The sequence below is a fragment of the Ascaphus truei genome, chromosome 4 (genome assembly GCF_040206685.1).
Source record: "Ascaphus truei isolate aAscTru1 chromosome 4, aAscTru1.hap1, whole genome shotgun sequence".
NCBI lineage: Eukaryota > Metazoa > Chordata > Amphibia > Anura > Ascaphidae > Ascaphus > Ascaphus truei.
Genome location: NC_134486.1, coordinates 2,148,724 through 2,166,068, shown reverse-complemented (window position 1 = coordinate 2,166,068; position 17,345 = coordinate 2,148,724). Strand labels below are relative to the sequence as shown.

Below are 17,345 nucleotides of genomic sequence, written 5' to 3'. Positions count from 1 at the left end.
TTCTTGTTCTCTCTCTTGCTCTGTCCATGTCCCTCCTCTAACCTTCTCTCTCACCTCCCCCCCCTGTATCACTGCAATGTGCTGTTCAGCTCCTCCCGCCGCCCTCGGGAACACTCATCTGCTTTATCATGGCCCTGGAGTGGTGACCCCTGGAGCAACGAGCTGCTGCTACTAGGGATGCTCATGTCGTCCTCTCTGCTGCACGCAATTGGGAGGTGTCACCTCCGGATCTACCGGCAGTGTAGGGCGGCCGCCGGCCCCTCCACTTCCTTTCTGTGCCCCGCCGGTGGATGTCCGTCCTGCTTCCGCCTCATCCAAGATGGCCGCTTCTAGGTCCGCCCCTTCCGCCGACGTCCTTCCCCCGGCCGCCATTTTGGAGTAGGCCGTCCCAGGGAGAAGACGTGTCTGCTGCTGCCGCCCCCTTTATCTGGAAACCTTTCCCGCCTGGTGAGCCCTTCCCGCCTACTTCTCTTCCGCGTTCTGCGGGTCACGCTGGAGGCTTCCTCGACCCCATCTTGGACGCCATGCGGGGACCACGAGGTAAGTGGATTTTCCCTTTGCAGGTCTGCTGGTCGTGGGGGTATCGGCCGGGATGCGTCTCAGTGAGGGTCCGTAGGCTCGGGGGGAGTCGATGAGGAGTGTTCAACAAAGTCTCTTTTTGGGGGGCCGTGTAGCTCGAGCAACTTTTAACTTTAACTGTTTAACTTCATGGTGCTAAGATTTTCTGCCAACCTGGCTAGGTATCGTGGGGCACTAGTCTTGGGCAGCCCCAACCTTGGCCGCTCTCCCCACCGTGGACCACGAGGGACCCGGGGCGGGTTCCTCCGTCTCCTCGGTCGTGGCGCCAGGCCCCCTGCTCAGGCCTAATTTCTGTAGGAACCTCGGTCCCTCTTCTGGGGATTTTAACTGTATAGGGCGGCCATTACGTAGGACCATGAGGCCAAAGGGAAAGGTCCACCGGTAACGGACCGATTTTTCCCTCAGGGCTCTTGTGATAGGCCATAGGTCTCTCCGGCGGGCCAGGGTGATAGGGGAGAGATCCTGGAATACCATGATCTTGGCTCCCTCAAAGTCCATGAAAGGAGTGTTACGGGAGCACTTCAGCACCTCTTCCCTTGTGCGATAGTAGTGTAGGCGCACTATTATATCCCTCGGGGGGTCCGCGGGTTGTGGCTTGGATCTGAGTGCCCGATGGCACCGGTCCATGTGTAACAGGTCCGCAGAAGACTCCGGGCATATGTGCTGTAGCCATCTTGCCACAAAGTCCTCGCAGTCCCCAACAGTTTCGGGGATCCCCCGAAGGCACACGTTGTTGCGGCGATCTCTGTTCTCGGCATCCTCCTGCCGCTCACGGAGCTCATTTATCTGCGCTTGTAAATCTCCCGTTTTCTGTGTGTTCTTCTGTGTCGCCTTAGCGTTCGCGTCCACCCGCACCTCTAGGTCTTGGACCCGTGTCCCCAGGCCTCCCACTTCTTTGGTCAATGCTTGGATCTCTGCCTGTAAGACCCCCTTTAAGTCATTATATAGCCGCTCTATATCGCAGCGTAGAACCGGCAGGAGCCCCTGGTCACTCGGCTCTCCGTCTCCCTCCGATTCAGAGCCCGCGCAGGAGGTGGGGGGCCGTTGCTGCCGATGCCCTGCGGGATCTCCCCTCTCCAAAGTAATCGGGGAGACCCTTCTTGCTGGGGGTCTTTGTTGCTTTTTTAGACATCCTAAGGTTAGTGCTCGTCGCCTGGTGTGAATATAGCCTGTTTTTTCAATTTAATCCGTGTTTTTTGCTTAAAACTGTCAGAGCGGGAGAAGACGTGCAGCTCAAGAGCTCCGGGCCCCAAAGCCCCGTAAAGCAGCCTTTCCCCTGCAAACCCACAGGGAATTATACCAGCGGAAGGCGCGGGCGGCGGAGCTATTAAATAAATAATAAAATATTAAAAAAAAAACACCAACCAGCCGGCGGAGAGCAAGTAGGAGCCGGGAGACGCGGTGCAGCAGCCATTTTCCCCAGGGGACGGCCCGGACGCGGCTGAGAGCGGCGCTCCTCCTTGACCCCACAGTGCGTGGGTGGCCGGGTAAGAAGCGGGACGAGAGGCTGTCTGCCGTTAGTCCCCGCGCGGCTGCAAGTGTGCGACTGGAGGTTGGTGGGGCTGCAGCAGAGAGTTGAGAGGAGCGGGGGCGGCCATTTTGACCCGGCACTCTGCAGAAGTGCCTGCAGAGTGTGCGGACTACCCCGGCCCCCTCCACCCCCCTCCCCCCTCCCCACTCCCCAAAAACCACAGACCAGGGACTCCAGGAGATTGGGAAGACCCAGAAGAGACATCCCCTGGGGAAAGAGCACTTTTGCAGAAGTGCACAAAGAGCCTACAGAGGAGAGGGCTTTAACAAATGTACACAGCCCACCCCCCCCCCCCATAATTAAAGGGGACATGCATGATTTAAAATAAAACCTAATGGGGGGACTTCCGGAGAAGTCACCCGGTATGGACGGGTAGAAGAGGAGCTCCATAGACCCGCGCATTAAAAGACGCAAAAACCCACATTTTCCCCCAAAATTGCCGGGTAACACTTACACCCCCGGATAGCTAAAGAACTAGGCGATGTCAAAAACCAAAAAAGCGAGCAATCAGGGAGTTGCCAAATACTTTTCTCCGTCGCAACGGGCCAGGGACAGCACGATGGAGCCTCAAGATGGCGGCGGACCGCATGGCGCCACGGCGCTTTCAGGGAAAAAAAACCAGCCAAAAGATCGCACCCCAGCAAGCCCTGATCAACCCATAACCAGGGCATACTTGGAAGAACTCCTGGGGGCTATGGCAACGACGCTCCAATCCTCCTTTCAGACTGAGCTCAGAACCGCAGTGAGCGACATAAGGAAGGAAATCTCAGGGCTGACAGAGAAAACAACTACCCTGGAGAAAAAACTCACTGAGTCTCAACAAAGACAGAGTGAAGCGGAGGAAGAGATAGGCCGTCTAGGAGAAGAGATCACCCTCCTTAAAGAAGCTATGGAGGAGCAAGAAAATTGTGACCGGCGCCAAAACATCCGCGTCCGGAACGTACCGGAGTCGGTCGCACAGGATCAACTCCGACCATACCTCATGGAGCTCTTTAACTTAGTATGCGGGGAGCTGGAGGAGAAAGAGCTCGAAATGGATAGGGCTCATCGTGCCCTAGGACCTAAATCAGACGACCCGAGGCGGCGTAGGGACATTATAATAAAGATGCATAAATACACATCAAAAGAAAAAATAATTGCGGCCTGCCGGGACCTGGGGGAAATAACCTTTCAAAACGAAACTCTCCAAGTCTATAACGACTTGTCAAAGGCAACGAGAGACCGCAGACGTGAATTAAAACCTTTAACCAACCTACTCCGCGAGAAAGGAATCCAATACAGATGGGGATTCCCTTTCAAACTCACAGTTAACAGGAATGGAAAGTTCCTGTCCATGAAATACCCCGTGGACATGGCCCCCTTCGCAAAAGCATTAGGTCTAACTCCACCTCAAACGTGGATAACGACCAATCCTACCGCTGAAAATACATCAGGAGACCCCCCCGAACATCGGAGAGAATTGCGGCCCAACACCCTAGAGAAAAATGACAACCGCCGCGGCACTCAGAGAAATCCCCCCGGACAGACCCGGAGGGGGAAGAGTGCCCCCACTTACCTTGTTGGTCCGGGGCCGCACTGGAGCGCGGGCTGCGGACCCCCATGGTAATCCGGCGCCAACCTCCACTCCCAATGTGAAGTCACGAGGCGCCTGTTCTCGAGATGGCTCTGAGGAGACTTCGAGGAGGGGGGACGCCTCTGCTCATCGTTAAAATCATCTTACCAGACCAGAACAGCACCAAGAAGTAAGCCGCCAACTTCTAGGATGAGCTGACACAGAACACCGCCCTCCAAGTTGGTTCACGAATCGCCTACTCCTGCGATGACTCAGAAGAGGATCCCGTCCGCCGACGGTAAGACCGGGAAACCGACTGACTCAACCCGGAGCAGTAGGATCGCTGATCTTCTAACTCCGGAGCATAAGAGGAATTTAGATCCCGGTTTTGCCCCCACCAGCCTCAATCTCCGGCTTTTCGGTCCCGCTTTAAATATGATCTCCCTCCCCCTCCTTTTGCCGGTTTCTCCGGTCCCGTGGAGCGGGGCTCTGGATTGGGGGGGGGGGGGGGGTCGGTGTCGGCATCCAGCCTTTCCGCCAACGATCCATGGACCCCGTTGCCACAGAGGACTCCCCAGTCTGTGGGACTAGGGGCGGCTAGGATACCAGGAAGACGGACCACCCAGACTGAATCAAAGAACTTAAAATCATAAGTTAATAGTGATGATCCGGAGGTCGTGAGTAGATTAAAATAATATAACTGTTATATCTCAATTAACACCTTGCTTCCCCTCTATCCTTCCCCCCCCCCCCCCTGTAACCCAGACACGCAATCGCCCCCCCCCTCCCCCTTCCCCCCTTCCCCATGCATACCCCCCCCTCTTCCACCCCTCCCCCCACACACTCGCATGTCCCACGTGTCCCCCCCCTCTTTTCCCCCCCTCCTCCCCCCCCTTTTTCTCCCCCTCCCTCTCCCCCCTATTCCCCCACCCCCCCCTCATCTCCCCTTCTCTTCCACCTCCCCTCCCCACCCTTACTAGCAAACCCACCTAGCACCCTACTTAAGCACAAAAACAATGGGAGAAACATACTAAGAGGAAACGAATATATAAAATAAAGTTGTATTAATCTTATTTAGTCACAAAACGATTCACAATATATCTTTAGCGCAGAGTTACATAATAGCTGTGTTATACAGAAATGGGAGATGTCTGAAATGTTTGAACTGCAACCAGGCCCACCTCCTACCCCCCCCCTCCCCTCTCTCCCTCCCCTCTCTCCCTCCCCCCCCCTCCCCTCCCTATACTCCCTGTGTAGAGTTACATAATAGTTGTGCTATACAGAAATGTGAAATGCTTGGGCCGCACCTAGACCCCCCCCCTCTTACCCCTGCTAACAAGCCTACCTAGTACCTCACATAAACGCAAAGATAAATAAGAGGGAAAAACACTAAGGGGAAAACAAACATACGAAAGAAAGCCGAACTTATCTTGTATGGTCACAGAATTGTATAAAATATGTTTTCTGCGCAGAGTTGTATAAGAGTTATGTTACACAAAAATGTGAAGTGAAATATTTGAAATGTTTTAATTGCACCTAGACCCTCCTCCCCCTCCCCACCCCTCTCCCCCCACCCCTCCCCACCCCCCTCCCCACCCCTCTCCCCTCCCTCTCCCCTCCCACCCCCCCCTCTCCCCCCTTCCCCTCCCTCCCCCCCCTCTCCCCTCCCCCCCTTCCCCTCCCTCCCCCCCCCTCTCCCCTCCCCCCTTCCCCTCCCTCCCCCCCCCTTCCCCCCCTCCCCCCCCCTTCCCCCCCCTTCCCCCCTTCCCCTCCTTCCCCCCCTTCCCCTCCCCCCCTTCCCCTCCCCCCCCTTCCCCCTCCCCCCTTCCCCTCCCTTCCCTCCCCCCCTTCCCCCCCTCCCTCCCCCTCCCCCCCCCTCCCTCCCCCTCCCCCTCCCTCCCCCCTTCCCCCCCCCTCCCTCCCCCCTTCCTCACGTCTTTTTGAGATGTGAAATGTTTGAATTACTTGAAATGTTCCTATGCCTTCTTTGCTTCCCCACACACATGGACTGGGGGTCTATACTAAATGGGTTAAGTAAATTCTATAGAGGGTCTGGACTCCTCTGACCTCCAGCGGTTGACGAACCCGGAATCACCCCCAAGGGACCCACCTGGTCCAAATGCCGGCCGTTCTTAAGGCTGGTGAAAATATGTTAAGGCCTTTTGTGGGCCTTGTTACAACCTATCTCTATCTGTTGACCCTGTCCCAGCAGATCTCCGCCCCACCCCCACCTACCCCTTCCCACGCCCCCCTTCCTCAGCTTAAGATATCTATTCTAACCGAAAAAAACACACAACCTCTATACCTTCAGAAATTTAAACCAGACTCAGAGTTACTGGATCATGGCCTCTCAAGTGGGAAAGAGAAGGCCTTATGGTATTATCCAAAAAAAAAAAAAGAACCCAAATGGCTAGCCAAGCCACAATTAAATTAACCTCACTCAACGTAAAAGGGCTCCAAAATAACCGAAAAAGGAGAGTAGCACTTCAAGATATGAAAAGATCAGGGGGAGACATCATATTCCTACAGGAGACCCATTTCACATCACAAGACCCCCCAAATTTATTCAAAAAAGTGTTCCCAATGTGTTTTTGCGCATCGTTTACTAGTAAAAAGAGGGGTGTAGCTGTCCTGATCAGACAGGGCACCCCATTTAATCATATCAAAACAACGGCGGACCCAGAGGGTAGATTTCTAGTGGTATATGGCTCCTTAGCGGGCTCAGCAATCGCTCTGGTCAATGTATATGCCCCGAACGAGAATCAAACAGAATTCCTAAAGAAAGTTCTCGAGGGCATAGACCCGGGATATCTGTCATCGATGATAGTGGGAGGAGACCTAAACATGGTCCTTAACCCTACCGAGGACAGATCAACCACAATGGGTCCCCCCCGCACAACCCCCTCCCAGATCATAGGGAAAAGGTTTAGGGGAATCTTAAGCGAGTTCTCACTAGTGGACATATGGAGGGCCCAACATCAGGGCCAGAGAGACTATACTTTTTACTCAGCACCTCACCAGACCTACTCTCGAATAGATCACTTTTTGGCCACAAAAAATGTGGTGGCGGCGACATCCGACTCCAACATAGGACCAATCACATGGTCTGATCATGCCCCGATTACCTTAACCTTGACGACCCCCTTTGAAAAAACAATAAATTACTCATGGAGACTAAATGATTCATTACTCAATCATCCTGAGATAGAAAGAGAGATCAGAGCCGCTATTCGGGACTATTTTTTTTTTAACTCAGGATCCGTCTCCTCACCAGCAATCCTGTGGGAGGCCCATAAGGCAACCATTAGAGGGAAATTCATTTCTATCGCATCCCACAGGAAAAAAGCCCGCCAAAAATTAATAAAGGAGCTTACGGATAATATCAAAATAATAGAACAATCTCATAAAACCAACCCCTCAAAAAAAATATATAAAACATTGACAACAGCCAGAGTAAAACTTAGACAAATCCAGCTGGAGGATGTTGAGAAGGCCCTCAAATGGACTAATCAACAATATTATGACAAGGGGAACAAGGCAGACAGACTTTTGGCGACTAAATTAAGAGGGGTACATAAACGGTCCCAAATCACGGCAATCAAGAGTAGGTCTGGTGAAATACAACATAGTGATAGCAAAATAGCAGCTGAATTTACAAAATTTTACACCGAACTGTATAATCTAAGATCAAAAAATGGCCGGCCTGAATCAATAGCATCCGAATTAATAGCGCAATATTTAGATAAATGTAAGCTCCCCACACTAACGGAGGAGGAAAACACAGTCCTCAACGCTGAGATCTCAAAAGAGGAACTGGAAGAGGCGGTCAAATCACTAAAAATTACTAAGTCTCCTGGCCCCGACGGGTTCACTAATGTCTACTATAAGAGATTCTTGCCAGTACTATCCACGCATCTTCTAAAGATATTTAACGATTTCATGGAAGGAAATCAAATCCCCACGTCAATGTCCCTGGCCACCCTGGCCATTATACATAAAGAAGGCAGGGACCCGATGCAATGTGGAAGCTATCGTCCAATCTCCCTGCTCAATTGTGATCTCAAGCTATATAGCAAAATACTCGCAAATAGATTAAACCCCATCTTACCGAGATTAATAGATAGTGATCAAGTAGGATTCGTAGCAGGCAGACAGGCCTCGGACAATACTCGGAAGATAATAGACATTATCGAACATGTCCATCTCACAGAGACCAAAGCACTACTCCTAAGCCTAGATGCAGAGAAGGCGTTCGATAGAATAGACTGGCTATTCATGGACCAAGTTATGTGTAAATTCGGATTCAAAGACGCATACCTAGAAGGAGTCCGTAGATTATATCAAAACCCGTCTGCAACAGTAAAACTACCAGGGGGCAGTAACCAGAGATTTGAGATCACTAATGGAACTCGACAGGGATGCCCCCTATCTCCTCTCCTCTTTGCATTAACCATAGAACCCCTAGCATCTGCAATTAGAGCCAATAGAGACATCAAAGGAATAGAAATTGGACACAGGCAGCACAAAATATCGCTATTCGCAGATGATGTCATCCTAACCCTTACACAACCCCAAACATCCCTACCTAACCTCCAAAAAGAGCTCCGGGACTTTGGAGATATTTCAGGTTATAAAATCAATAATGACAAATCGGAAGCACTAAATTTAAGCCTGTCAGAGCCAGAGGTGAAACTCCTCAAACTAAACTTTAACTATCATTGGAGCTCCTCGAGTATCAAATATTTGGGAGTAAAGATAACGAGGAACTACCAATCCCTATATCAACAAAATTATCCGACTCTGTTCCGGAAAATCAAACAAGATCTAGAGAAATGGGGAGGATATCAGATATCATGGATCGGGAGGATGATATCAGTTAAAATGAACATACTCCCTAGATTATTATATTATTTTCAGACTCTCCCGGTCCACATCCCTGGCTCAGAATTAAAGAACATTCAAAAACTAATCTTCCACTTTATTTGCCAGGGTAAGAAACCCAGAATCACCAGGACAGTTCTTTTGGCATCAAGGGGGAGAGGAGGACTTGGTGTTCCAGACATCACAAAATACTACCAAGCCGCCCAATTGCGACAGGTAGTAGTTTGGAATGCCAACCCAAACCAATACTGTTGGCTAGATATAGAATCATACTATGCCGGGACGCCTTCACTGCCGGCTTGCATTTGGTCCCTGAGCAGGGAAGACATGCAGAACAGTAAATTTAAGTTAGGCCCAATGAGACACACATGGGAGATTTGGACAAAATGCAAATTTAAATTTAAGCTCACCACACCTCAATCCCAACTCATACCAATTTATAAAAATCCGAAATTCCCCCCTGGCTGTGAGCCCAGACAATGGGACCAATTTAAAACAAAAAATATTAGAGCGGTTGCTGACCTCCTGAGCTTTGAGGAGTTCCTGAGTTATCAACACCTAAAAACCAAATATGAAATAGCAAGATTGGATGTCTTCAAGTATCTACAAATTCGGCATTTTATTCAAACTTTATCCCCAACGTTGAAATTTCCCCCTCTCACCAGTTTCGAGCGGCTCTGTAGAGAAACAGGCCACCAGAAAGGTCTTATAACACAAATCTACGGTGAATTGGAAAGGGCCATAGAAGCCCCTACACATGACTATATGCTGCATTGGGCAGCAGAATTGGAAATAGTTATAGACCGAGAGGATTGGGAAAGAATTTGGGAAAATGCCTCAGGAACTTCCATATGTACCACAATCAAAGAAAACATATATAAAATACTGTTTCGCTGGTATCTTACCCCAGTTAGAATAAATCAAATTTACCCCCAGGCGTCCGATTTATGCTGGAGAGGTTGCGGTCAGAAGGGGGACATGGCCCATATTTGGTGGACATGTCCGGAAATTCAAAAATATTGGGGAACAATACAAAAATTAATAGAGGAGGTCACAGACCTCAAAATCCCTATTGACCCGTTGACCTACCTGTTGGCCAGGCCCTTAGAAAATTTGGACCGACCAACAAGTAAATTAATCTCCTTCATTCTTACAGCGGCTAGATGTGCGGTGGCAGCCGCCTGGAAGAAGGTGTCTCCCCCCTCAAAACAAACGGTAAAAAATAGGGTGCAAGAGGTGATGAATATGGAGAAACTATCTGCCTTCTTGAAAAGATCCACTGACTCCTTTAACAAAATATGGGATCCGTGGCTATCCCATATGGCACCTCTACGCCACTAATCCACATATGGGAGAAAAAAAAAAAAAAAAAGAGAGAGAAAGGAAAACCAGGTCAGGGGCACCAATGAAAATAGACTGAGGATACGGGAAGCAATGGGTATCTCCCCCCCCCCCACCCACCCTCCCCTTCCTATTCCCACTCTTACTCTCTGTTTCCATACTCGCGCTCCCCACATAGCCCCTGGAGGGTCAGGGGAGCGGTGAGCTTTCCTCTTTTATTTCCGGTTTCTCTAACCAACAAAAGGAGAAAATCTGTATTAGGCTGTATTATCGTTTGTTTCATGCATACTGTGAATTGTCTAAATGCCTAATAAAAAATTTTGAAAAAAAAAAAAAAAAACTGTCAGAGCGGGGCAAGGAGCAACAGAGTTATGCTGCCATGCTGTCTGGCCTCGCGCATGCGCTCGTCTAGGTGCTGTTTTATTGGAAGATATGAGATAATTTATTTTGCAATGTCCTGATATTATTTTCAGATGCAATGAGCTGGTTTAATTTTCACATGCAATGTGCTGTTTTTGAGATTCAGATTTCATGTTTTTATTTCTGCATGTTTGGGTAATTTGTATATTGGTTATATATATATATATATATATATATATATATATATATATATATATATATATATAATATATTACACCCACTGTACAAATGAATGGTTGCAGGGTGGGTTAAACCCTGAATTACTTTCGTGGTTATTAACCGCTAAGGTGATTAAGGGGTTAACTGGCATTTGAAAGTATTTGCAATGTATTTTTTTTGCCAACGGAAGCCGTTTGATGACTGGACGCCATTACATTGCCAGGGGGTAAGTAGAACTCTATTTATTTACTTTATTGATGCTGTTTTAAGTGTTTAATAATGGGCAAATAATCTATTATCCATATCTGGATAATAGTTATTTTGCACATTACTGTATGTGTTGGGTGGGGGGGGGATATTTAATTAAATTTATATGACAGGTTTATTTATTTTTACATACAGGGTTGGTTCCTTAGGTCTGCGGGGACCTCTGGAGACCACCTGAGGGCCCAAGGGTACAATGCTGCGGACTCACGGGGGACACCTGCGGGGAAGAACCGGGGGCCCAACAACTGCTGTGGGGAATAGTGGGGAAACTACTTGAAGGTTTAATACGGGATAATATTCAGGAATACCTAATGGAAAACAAAATTATTAGTAATTGTCAGCATGGATTTATGAAGGAGAGATCATGCCAAACTAACTTTATTTGTTTCTTTGAGGAGGTGTGACACGGTGAATGAACGTCACCAGCCATATGCCTGGAAAACCTATGTTTAGGCTTGCAGTGCAGCAGTGACGAGGTTAAGTTGAGAAGGGCTGCTTAATTAGTCTGACCCCAGCTGCATAATCAAGGTGTTAAAACCCCAGGCTGTACAGGTACACACATGCAGGAGAGCTGGTGAGGAGACAGGACTGACAGTGCTGAAGAGATTACTGCTGTAAGGTCTGTGGTGCAAAGTACATGTGTGATGTAACATGCCCATTGGATAGCTGTGGAACAGCTTTGACTGCCAATACTTTGAAAGTTTTGAGCGCTAGAATATGCAAATATGCGTGATGACGCGTTATGTGACGCGTCGCGTGATGACGTCACACGTGACGCTCCGCAATTTAATGCGTTGGGTTAAGGAAGGGAAACAGTGCAGGATGTTAGATTAGCCCCTTAGGAAGACTATTACGTAGAAACGCGCGTTGGGTGAGTCGTGGACTACAGAGCGGCACTTTGCTGGTGACATTCAGAGTGGAGGACTACACTATTTATTTATTTATTTATAAAATATTTTACCAGGAAGTAATACATTGAGAGTTACCTCTCGTTTTCAAGTATGTCCTGGGCACAGAGTAAAACAAAATAATACATGGTTACAAATACAGTTACATAAATGAACAAGGTATACATTATATACAAGACATTGCATGCACAGTTAAAGAAAATATATATTATGAGCGTATGAAACAGTTACAGACCAGATTAAAGTGTGAGACAGCCTTAGATTTGAAAGAACTTAAGCTGGTGGTGGATATGAGAGTCTCTGGTAGGTTGTTCCAGTTTTGGGGTGCACGGAAGGAGAAGGAGGAACGTCCGGATACTTTGTTGAGTCTTGGGACCATGAATAGTCTTTTGGAGTCTGATCTCAGGTGATAAGTGCTGCATGTGGTAGGGGTGAGGAGCTTGTTCAGGTAGCTGGGTAGCTTGCCCAGAAAGTATTTGAGGGTGAGACAGGAAAGGTGAACTTTGCGCCTAGACTCTAGTGATGACCAATCTAGTTCTTTGAGCATTTCGCAGTGATGTGTGTTGTAGTTGCATTGGAGAACAAAACAACAAATTGAATTATAGAGGGTGTCAAGTTTGCTAAGGTGGGTTTGAGGAGCCAAGCCATATACTATGTCTCCATAGTCAATAATTGGCATTAGCATCTGCTGTGCAATACGCTTTCTGACCAGGAGACTTAGGGAGGATTTGTTCCTGTAAAGTACCCCTAGTTTGTAGTACCCCTGTCTACAAGCACTTCTAAATCCTTCTCCATCAAGGATTCCCCCAATATATCTCCATTTAATTTGTAAGTCGCCTTTTTATTCTTGCATCCCAAATGCATAACCTTACATTTATCTGTATTAAACCTCATTTGCCATTGACCTGCCCACGTTTCCAGTCTCTCCAAGTCCTTCTGAAGAGAAATGACATCCTGCTCTGATTCTATTACCTTACACAATTTAGTGTCATCAGCAAAGATGGAGACTTTGCTCTCGATCCCAACCTCAAGGTCATTAATAAACAAGTTAAAAAGCAGGTGTCCCAGTACCGATCCCTGAGGTACTCCACTCACAACTTTAGCCCAACCTGAAAAAGTTCCATTTATGACAACCCTCTGCTGTCTGTCCTTTAACCAGTTTTCAATCCAGGTGCATATATTATTACTAAGTCCAATTTGCTTTATTTTGTGCACCAACCTCGTGTGGAACCGTATCAAAAGCCTTTGCAAAATCCAAGTAGACCACATCAACTGCATTACCCCTGAACTCCAGAGCGCAGCCCGGCAGAGCGCGTCACGCAGCGCTCCAGAGCGCAGCCCGGCAGAGCGCGTCACGCAGCGCTCCAGAGCGCAGCCCGGCAGAGCGCGTCACGCAGCGCTCCAGAGCGCAGCCCGGCAGAGCGCGTCACGCAGCGCTCCAGAGCGCAGCCCGGCAGAGCGCGTCACGCAGCGCTCCAGAGCGCAGCCCGGCAGAGCGCGTCACGCAGCGCTCCAGAGCGCAGCCCGGCAGAGCGCGTCACGCAGCACTCCAGAGCGCAGCCCGGCAGAGCGCGTCACGCAGCGCTCCAGAGCGCAGCCCGGCAGAGCGCGTCACGCAGCGCTCCAGAGCGCAGCCCGGCAGAGCGCGTCACGCAGCGCTCCAGAGCGCAGCCCGGCAGAGCGCGTCACGCAGCGCTCCAGAGCGCAGCCCGGCAGAGAGCGTTACGTAGCGCTGCAGAGCGGGGGAAGATGGGGACACATGGGGGTAGGGGGAGTCACACATGGGGGTAGGGGGAGTCACACATGGGGGTAGGGGGAGTCACACATGGGGGTGGGGGGAGTCACACATGGGGGTGGGGGGAGTCACACATGGGGGTAGGGGGAGTCACACACGGGGGTAGGGGCAGTCACACACGGGGGTAGGGGGAGTCACACACGGGGGTAGGGGGAGTCACACACGGGGGTAGGGGCAATCACACACGGGGGTAGGGGGAGTCACACACGGGGGTAGGGGGAGTCACACACGGGGGTAGGGGGAGTCACACACGGGGGTAGGGGGAGTCACACACGGGGGTAGGGGGAGTCACACACGGGGGTAGGGGCAGTCACACACGGGGGTAGGGGGAGTCACACACGGGGGTAGGGGCAGTCACACACGGGGGTAGGGGGAGTCACACACGGGGGTAGGGGGAGTCACACACGGGGGTAGGGGGAGTCACACACGGGGGTAGTGGGGGGAGTCACACACGGGGGTGGGGGGAGTCACACATGGGGGTAGGGGGAGTCACACACGGGGGTGGGGGGAGTCACACATGGGGCAGTTGGTATTGGGGGGTGATTGTGCCACCCTGACCCCCCGCCCGCAGCAGCAGGTGAGCTCCCAGCAGGGGGACACGCACCTTGCTCGGGTGCTGCTGCCTCTGCGGTCTCTGTGCTGAATCAGGCGGATCTCAGGGTCTCCTTCTGTTTGCAATGGTCTGAGTCCCAGGAAGTGGAGACACTCACTACATCCGGGTCACTGCTCTGTGTCCTACTACTGCGCATGCTCACACCGAGAGGCTGCTGGGAGTTGTAGTTTATAGCCCTGCACAGAGTAAGTGCCACATGCTGTGCTGGGAGAGAGAGTCACTCCTGCATGGAGATGTGCGCCCTCCTCTTACTCTCAGGGACGCGGCCTCACTTCCTCCTTCCGGACACTGTTGATAAGAAGGAGGAGACCTGGCTTTGTCCTGAAAATGCAGCTTGTCCTGATTTTATCATTTCAATTATTTCCCAGGTCCAGCTGAGACAGTAACACCCCCCCCACATAAATATCCCTGCCCCCCCCCCACACATAAACATCCCTGCCCCCCACATAAACATCCCTGCCCCCCCCCACACATAAACATCCCTGCCCCCCACACATAAACATCCCTGCCCCCCACACATAAACATCCCTGCCCCCCACACATAAACATCCCTGCCCCCCACACATAAACATCCCTGCCCCCCCCCCACATAAACATCCCTGCCCCCCACACATAAACATCCCTGCCCCCACACATAAACATCCCTGCCCCCCACACATAAACATCCCTGCCCCCCACACATAAACATCCCTGCCCCCCACACATAAACATCCCTGCCCCCCACACATAAACATCCCTGCCCCCCACACATAAACATCCCTGCCCCCCACACATAAACATCCCTGCCCCCCACACATAAACATCCCTGCCCCCCACACATAAACATCCCTGCCCCCCACACATAAACATCCCTGCCCCCCCCCCACATAAACATCCCTGCCCCCCACACATAAACATCCCTGCCCCCCCCCACATAAACATCCCTGCCCCCCACACATAAACATCCCTGCCCCCTACACATAAACATCTCTGCCCCCCACACACAAACATCCCTGCCCCCCACACATAAACATCCCTGCCCCCCCCCCCACACATAAACATCCCTGCCCCCCACACATAAACATCCCTGCCCCCCCCACACATAAACATTCCTGCCCCCCACACATAAACATCCCTGCCCCCCACACATAAACATCCCTGCCCCCCACACATAAACATCCCTGCCCCCCCCCCCACACATAAACATCCCTGCCCCCCCCACACATAAACATCCCTGCCCCCAAACATAAACATCCCTGCCCCCCCACACATAAACATCCCTGCCCCCCACACATAAACATCCCTGCCCCCCACACATAAACATCCCTACCCCCCACACAAAAACATCCCTGCCCCCCCCCCACATAAACATCCCTGCTCCCCACACATAAACATCCCTGCCCCCCCCCACATAAACATCCCTGCCCCCCACACATAAACATCCCTGCCCCCCACACATAAACATCCCTGCCCCCCACACATAAAACATCCCTGCCCCCCACACATAAACATCCCTGCCCCCCACACATAAACATCCCTGCCCCCCACACATAAACATCCCTGCCCCCCACACATAAAACATCCCTGCCCCCCCACACATAAACATCCCTGCCCCCCACACATAAACATCCCTGCCCCCACACATAAAACATCCCTGCCCCCACACAGAGCCCCCTCTGATCCCACAGAGAGACCCCATGCTCCCCCCACAAAGAGACCCCCCTGCTCCCCACACAGCCCCCCACAAAGAGGCCCCCCTGCTCCCCACAGAGTGTGTGTGTGTGTGTGTGTGTGTGTGTGTGTAGCTGTGAACGGGGGAGGGAGGGGCAGAGTTGTGAAGGGGGGGCACCGGATTGCTGTGAACGGGGGAGAAAGGGAGAGGTGAATGGGGAGAGAGGAGGGGAGCAGAGGGAGAGGGGGGAGCAGAGAGAGAGAGAGGGAGCAGGAAAATTACATCCCGGGCAACGCCGGGTATATCAGCTAGTTTTTCTAAATTTCCCTCTGTGTGCCCCAATTTGCAACATTTCCTATTCTATTTCATAACAAAGTCTGGGGAGGGGTTTGGGGGTTGAGCCCTCCCACCATTTTTACGAAATAGAATATGCAAATTGGTGCGTACGTTGAGTGAAATGTAAAAAAAAAAGACATAAGTGTCAGATAATTTATAAATAACATACCTACTGTCAGCTGAATAATTACCCCATTCTTTGTGTTTCAACTTATTCCAAAACCCACCCTCTGTACCCCTAACAACCCCCCCCCCCCCCCATAACACCTACAGTACAGTAATGGGAAAAATCCCTATTATCCAGATCTGGATAATAGCGCATTGGGCTATTAACAAATGAGAACATTACCCAGCCAGCATATAGTAAATCAAAGTTATGTAGCCCTGCTTCCTATCGCTAGCAAGCCGCTACTCTGTGCTGTATCACCTGTAGGCTCGCAGGGTCTGAGTCTCTGCCACGGAGAGCCTGGGGTATGCGCAATAAGTATCACGGCTGCAGCGCCTCCACCTGCGACAGCTCCCGCCAGCGGGGGAGTGGGTCTTCGCAGGACGTCTATGCAATAAGTACTGACACACAGCCAATTACCGTAAACAACTTCGTTTACTCAGACCAAGATCAGATATAGATACACACAACATCCCCTGGACCCACCCAACATAACAAGCCACGGCGGGCGTTAGCACTGTCTTGCGCCTCGGCGGGCGCTACCACAATCATGCGCCACGGCGGACGCCAACAATCCCCGAACCTGCCACCGGGTGATCCCACCCCGTGTCCAATCCCCAAAACTGAACCATCCTGTTACTTCACAGATAGTCACTATGTGTGTGTGGGTGACTGCGCAGCCACTGTGTCTTGGATTAGTGAATGGTACCGTTGGGGCCCTTGCTGAAATACCTGCCGAGCACTCCAGTACTCGGATCTGCCACGATCTTCACAAAGGGTCTCCGCACTCCGATACCTTCCTCTCGCTCTCTCTCTCGCTCTCTCGATCCATGGTCCAGGGCGATCCCACCCGGACTCTAGCAACACCGCGCGGGGTCTGAGCCCAGACCTCCCGCCAAATAGTATAGTCCCAATACAGATATAAGGATGGTATAACCTCTCTATGGCGATCCCTGACTCCGCTTGTCTCTACTATGACTCAGGGCTAAACTGGGCCTGGGGCACACAGCCTACGCCGGGGCGGCTTAACCTCCCCTACACCAACTCTCCGTCTCCTCTCCACCCGCTCTAGCTCACGTGCGCGCAACCACCTCCCTTTATCTCCTCCCTTGCATGACGCTCCCCGCGGGGCTGCTGGGTCAAGGA

At 51.2% G+C, this 17,345-nt stretch overlaps 1 protein-coding gene across 1 annotated transcript in view; it reads right to left on the bottom strand.

Moving 5' to 3' along the window:
• LOC142492503 (uncharacterized) overlaps positions 1–14,271 on the bottom strand; it is a 73,686-nt gene extending 59,415 nt beyond the window's left edge. The window contains exon 1 of the mRNA XM_075595191.1: positions 14,038–14,271. The gene's annotated coding sequence lies outside the window, so the exon portion shown is untranslated. The remainder of the gene's footprint in view (positions 1–14,037) is intronic.
• Between the last annotated feature and the right edge of the window lie 3,074 nt (positions 14,272–17,345).